This window comes from Miscanthus floridulus, chromosome 9 (assembly GCF_019320115.1).
Source record: "Miscanthus floridulus cultivar M001 chromosome 9, ASM1932011v1, whole genome shotgun sequence".
Classification (NCBI taxonomy): domain Eukaryota; kingdom Viridiplantae; phylum Streptophyta; class Magnoliopsida; order Poales; family Poaceae; genus Miscanthus; species Miscanthus floridulus.
The window spans coordinates 117,326,314-117,332,457 of record NC_089588.1 but is presented as its reverse complement, the minus strand read 5'-3'; positions in this window follow the sequence as shown (position 1 = coordinate 117,332,457).

Genomic DNA, 6,144 nt, shown 5'->3' with positions numbered 1-6,144 from the left:
GAGAAAGCTTAGAGGAGGTACCAGAAGGAGCAGGATATCACCCAGCACATGCGGGCCAGGGAGAATAGGAGCGACGTCGAGGCAAAGGACCCCATGAAGATGGGTGACGACGTGATCTCCTCCGAGGAGGAGGGAGGCCAGGAGGTCACAACTTCGAGGGTGCGTCACGAGCTTGCGGTCGTGTCTGCCGGTAGTGGGCATGAGGTACAGAGGCGTGGCGACGTTCCCGCACCAAGGAAGCACGCCGCGAGCTCGGACGTCATCGGCGAGCAGGAGACGAAGCGGACGTGGTCTTGTCCCCACCTGCTCTAGGCATGGCGGGGCAAGCCAGGCAATCGGAGGAGCAGGCTCGCACCCGCGCATCATTGGGGCCGGTGCCGGTGCGCGACCCACAATGGGGGGATGCCCCGCTAGCTGCTTTGGTCAGTGCGCCTCGAGCTAGAGGTCATGGCAATTCAAGGCCGAACGGGAGCCGACCGGATCGACTCCCCCCGGTCGAAGTGAGGGGGCATGAGTCACAGCCCATGAGTGGTCCCCGTCCCATGGGCCCATTGCTGGTGGGTCATGGCTTTCGAGCCCTGCCGCTTGCGTCCCAGTATGTATTCTTTGTTTGTTTTTTATCTCATAGTTAAGGTTTTTGAGTGCGACTGACCTGTTCCTTTTAACAGGGGCTAGATGCTACATGGCTCCCATGCAGGGTGGAGTGGACACCCAGCCTGCATCGATCCACGATGAGTGGTGGGGAGAGTAGGCCGGTGGTGGCACGTCCTTCCCCTCTGAGGGTGGTGCCTTCCCAGCCGATCGCAAGTACGGTGGTTGCGGAGGTGATGGTCGTGATCCTGGTGACGGCGGAGGCTAGGTCGGAGGTGACCCTAGCAGCCCCTCTCCCCATCGGCTATGATGGAACAGGAGAGGGAGACCGGGCTCCCTGTCTCGCCGAGTGGAGGGCCGCACGGCTCACCCTCCCAGTCGGAGCCAGAAGTGTCAGGGGGGATGTGGCCAGGCCGAAGGCGGAACGTCTGCCGGCGGGCCACGAAATCGAGGTAGTGGTGGTCTCCTCCGACGGCGAAGCAGGTGATAGTGTGGAGCCTTTGGTGCCGTCGCAGGAGCTAGTGGTGGTCCAATCATCGATTGGACCTGGTGTGGCCCTGCCTCGAGGACCCAAGGAAGGTTCGGTTCATCCTTCGGGATGAGCAGGAGGATCAGCTCTGAGACATGCTTGGGGGGAGAGGACTTGCGATGGAGTCCGATCTCGCCCAATCCAGGGTGAAGCTGGAGGAGGCCCTAGAGCGGGTCAAGTCCGTCCAGTAGGCGGTCATGGCCGACCTGCCCCACGTCACAGAGGTGAGTTTTCTATGTTTTTCCTTGACTCCTTGGTCTTTCATTAGTTGCCTCAACTTGCTTGCTTCTCGTTTTGTAGGGTCTAGAGGAGATGTCTAGCCGCAAGTCCTATTTCCTCCAGATGGAGCACGCTCGGATGGAGCGGGAAGCTATGGCATCATGGTGGGTTGCCAAGCTTGAGCATGAGCTAGAGTCCATCCGCCACGAGTCCCAAGACTGGGCGACAGAAGCGACCAAGACCGGGCGGCGGAAGGGCTCACGGCGGAGCGAGCGACCGCCACCGAGTGGGGGCTTGACGCGGCGATGGCCCACCAGGCGGAGACCGAGGTGGCGCTATAGAAGTCCCTGGCGGGCACTGAGGTGGTGCTCTAGTGTTCCCTGGAGGCCCTAGAGTCGGAGCGGAAGGCCCGATCAGAGGTCGACCAGGAAGTGCTCGCGCTCCAAGGCCGGGTGCCCATGATAGTGGGGGCGAACGCTCGACTACGTGAGCAGGTGACTCGGCAGGAGGAGGGACATTCCATCCTCGAGAACACCCGCCTCGGTATGTACCAGTTCTATTTTTGATGTCTTGGTTTCTTCCTTTAGCTTCGTTCTGTGCTTGTCGTCCTTCTTCCAGAGCTGGGCAGAAAGGTTGGGTCGCTGGAGCAGGACGTGGAGACGGCCAAGGCGATGATTGGCCGAAATGCGGAGGCACGGCCAAGTCCCTTGAAGAGCGACGTGCCCTTGAGGGGGAACTTGACCAGATGCGCAATGTTGCCCTGCTCATCATCTTAGAGGTCTTTGGGTCGGTGCTAAGTACCAGCACGCCCGCCATCCAGCTAGCGGAGGCTCTGGCCCTCATCTCTAATAGAATGTTCTATGGGACGTCGGGGGTGTTCACTTTGGTGGCGACGCACCACCTGGACCTAGACTTCGCCACCATCTATAGTAGGTACACCGACGGCTGGAGCCCAGAGGCCATCCATGCGCTCGGGGAAAGCTTGCTGCCACACGCATAGTTGGTGGCCGAGCAAGTCTCGCGCAGTGGGTGATGGATGCCCCCCGTACGATCGTGGCCGAAGGCGCGCACCAGGAGGACGTCACCCAGCCTACGGATGGAGCAGAGCCCAGATCGGAAGCGAACGTCATCCCACCTCCGCCCAAGCCTAGTGTCGCCGTGCTAGAGAACAAGTAGCCCTTGCCTTCGCTCATCGCGCCGGCAGCCGATGCCATCGGGCAGCCACAATAGTATGTAAAGTAGAAGTACTTAGCATATGTAAAGGATCGGTTCATGGGGAAGCCCCCATGTAAACATTTTTGTGTATTAATGAATACAATCAGTTTCGTTTTTGTGATGGAATCACTTCGTTCGGGGAAGCTTGTCTCATCCGTTCTTTATTTTTACCCTAGCATAGCTTTGTTTTTTATTCTTTCTTTTTCGCACCTGCCCGTTCATTCCGTAGGCTGCAACCTTAAGAGCCCGGGCATGGCCCATGAGGCTCAGCTGCTCGTAACCGTAGGTAGAGGCGGGGTGATGTCGATCAGAATGTTTATAGCAAAGTTACGTAAGGTAATTTAAAGGAATGGGCTACCCTTTCATTCGGGTAAAAATGTATTTACCATATGATAGTAAAAAAAAGAGGTGGTATCGCACCCTCGTGGAGCCCCTGAGCGACCTGGGCTGAAAGTGTTCGGGCCGGGGTGCTTTGCAGGAGCGAACGTTGAATGAAAGAAAACGGTAAAGACCGAATTTTTAAGGGAAGAAACGACGTAACTGTTTGATGTTCCAAGTGTTGGTGAGAACGTCGCCGTTTTTGTCCTTCAATCGGTAGGCACCCAGTCGGATCACTTCAGTCACCGTATAGGGTCTTTCCAATGGCAGAGAGAGTTTGTGCTTCTCCTTGGTCGACTGGGTCCTTCGAAGCACGTGGTCTCCGACCTCGAGGATCCTTCCTCTGATTTTCCTCTCGTGGTACCTGCGAAGAGTCTGCTGGTAGTGAACGAAGCGGATGATTGTCGTCTTGTGGGCCTCTATCGACAGAATATGCTCAGCAGTCCACCGAGGGGTATCCCATGATGGTAGATTTGTCGGTGGGGATGCGCGTAATCAGACAACGATTTAGACAGGTTCGGGCCATCTGATCGACATAATACCCTACGTCCTGTGTCTTTGGTGTATTGTATTGAATACATGATGTCGAGTAGAGGACCCCTGCCTCTCCTTATATACTCTGGAGGGGCAGGGTTACAAGTAAAGTATCCTATTTGGTACTATACAATGTCTTGCGGTGCACGCCGAGCAGCGCCGTGCACACCTTGATCTTGTGGGTCGGGCCACCTCCGATGGTGCGGCCCACGTCTTGGGGGCCATACCCCCACAGTTAGTCCCTGAGCCTGACAGTAGGTGACGCAGTCACGTGGTGCCAGGGTCATAAAGTAGAAGACCAGTTGAGCAGGCAGCCAGTCCCCGGGCGTAGCCTCGAGATGAGAACAAGCACATTCACCGCAAGGTGAAGTGTGCCCACTTAGTCCCCGAGCCTGCTGGAAGATGAAGAATGAATCCTGTAGCAGGGTCAAAGAAGTCTGAAAGCTTGTCAACGTCATCTAACATACGTGTATCAAGACCCTAGACATGCTGCCCAAGATCAGCACCCTGATCCGAACAGCATGGAGCAGCTTGATAGCACACCGACGAGATGTAGCAAGATCCGAGCAGCAAGGGAGTCCCCGGTGTCGCTGGTGATGACCGAGCACCGGGGAGCGAGGAGTCCCCGGCGTCGCTGTCGATGACCGAGCACCGAGGAGCGAGGAGTCCCCGGCGTAGGCGGCGATGTCCAAGCACCGAGGAGCGAGGAGTCTCCGACGTCGCTGTCGATGACCGAGCACTGAGGAGTCCCCAGCGTTGCTGGCGATGACCGAGCACCGAGGAGTCCTCGGTGTAGGCGGCGATGTCCGAGCACCGAGGAGTCCTTGGCGTAGGCGACGAGGTCCGAGCACCGAGGAGTGCCCGGCGTAGGCGGCGAGGTCTGAGCACCGACGTAGCTGACGACGTCCGTGCGGTGAAGTGTGCCCACTTAGTCCTCGAGCACAAAGAATCCGAGGGCCGAGGAGTAACTGGCGTAGCAAGCGATGAAGCACGAGTGGCGAATAGTCCGATCAACTGGTCGGTGACGGAGTCCATGAACCAAGCGGTCCGACCAGTTGATCGGTGGAGAAGTCCGAGCACCAGGTGGTCCGATCACCTGGACGATGATCCTGCAATACAAACATGTAGAACGGGTAGTACATGATGTAAAAATAAATAAACTTCGGAGAAAAATCAGCAATGGTGATGAAACGATGTATGCAGTTCGGCGCTCAGTTGGCGTGAAAATATATTTATATTTAATATAAACCGCCCGAACAGTTAGTGTGTAGCTGAGTCTCCCGCCCTAGCTAGCCCATAGTCCATAACATCGAGCGCGGAGCCCGTGCACGTGTAGGAGGAACATGCGTGACCAAGGAGCCACTGCCGATCACCCATAACGCAGAGCGCAGAGCCCGTAGCACGTGTAGGGAGGAGCCGGAGACAGGGCCGTCTCTGGAGTCGTCTGAGCATCAACATGACTGTTCGGGGGTTTGGAAAATCGTTTGGAGAGCAAACATGGAGAAAACAGTTCAGAAAAACATTATGATGATATACGGAGATTGGAGAATATTTAGAAGAATATTAAAACGTGACTGGTCAGCGGCGTATAGCGTTATCTGGTCGGTGACGCAGGCAGCTTGCTTGCAGCTCGGCGGCGACGAGGGATGTCGGTGAGGGCCGCCAAGTAATGACGACGAGACAACGGCGAGAGACGTCGACGAAAGATGTCGGTGAAGGCCGCCGCGCAGTGACGACAAGTCGACGGCGAGGGACGTCGGCGAAAGATGTCGGCGAAGGCCGCCGAGCGTTGACGACGAGTCAACGGCGAGGGATGTCGGCGAAGGCCGCCGAGCGGTGACGACGAGTCGACGAACGTCGGCGAAGGCCGCCGAGCAGTGACGACGAGTCGACGACAAGGGACGTCGGTGAAAGATGTCGGCGAAGGCTGCCGAGCGGTGATGACGAGTCGATGGCGAGGGACGTCGGTGAAAGATGTCGGTGAAGGCCGTCGAGTGGTGACGACGAGTCGACAGCGAGGGACATCGGCGAAGGCCGCCGAGGGCAGCGGCGGTGAGTCATCGACGAGGGCTGATGAGGGCAGCGGCGGCGAGTGGTCGGCGAGGGCTAACGGGAGCATCGGCGGCGAGTCGTCGACGAGGGCCAACCAGAGCAGCAGTGGCTAGTCATCGACGAGGACTGATGAGAGCAGCGGCGGCGAGTTGTTGGTGAAGACGACCTCGAAGGTGGTTCCGATATCGGATCTGCTGTCGCAGGGGCTGGTGTAGCAGCGATGAATCGTCGTGGACCAGGATGGATCTCCACGAGATTGACGACGAGAATGCGTTGTTGATTTGAGATCGATCTGGCTCGCCACGGATCAAGCGCACACCCCTACCTGGCGTGCCAACTGTCGACAGAATATGCTCGGCAGTCCACCGAGGGGTATCCCACGATGGTAGATTTGTCGGTGGGGATGCGCGTAATCAGGAACCAGATGGTGACACAAGGCGCAGAGACAACGATTTAGACAGGTTTGGGCCGTCTGATCGACGTAATACCCTATGTCCTGTGTCTTTGGTGTATTGTATTGAATACATGATGTCGAGTAGAGGACCCCTGCCTCTCCTTATATACTCTGGAGGGGCAGGGTTACAAGTAAAGTATCCTATTTGGTACTATACAATGTCTAGCGGTGC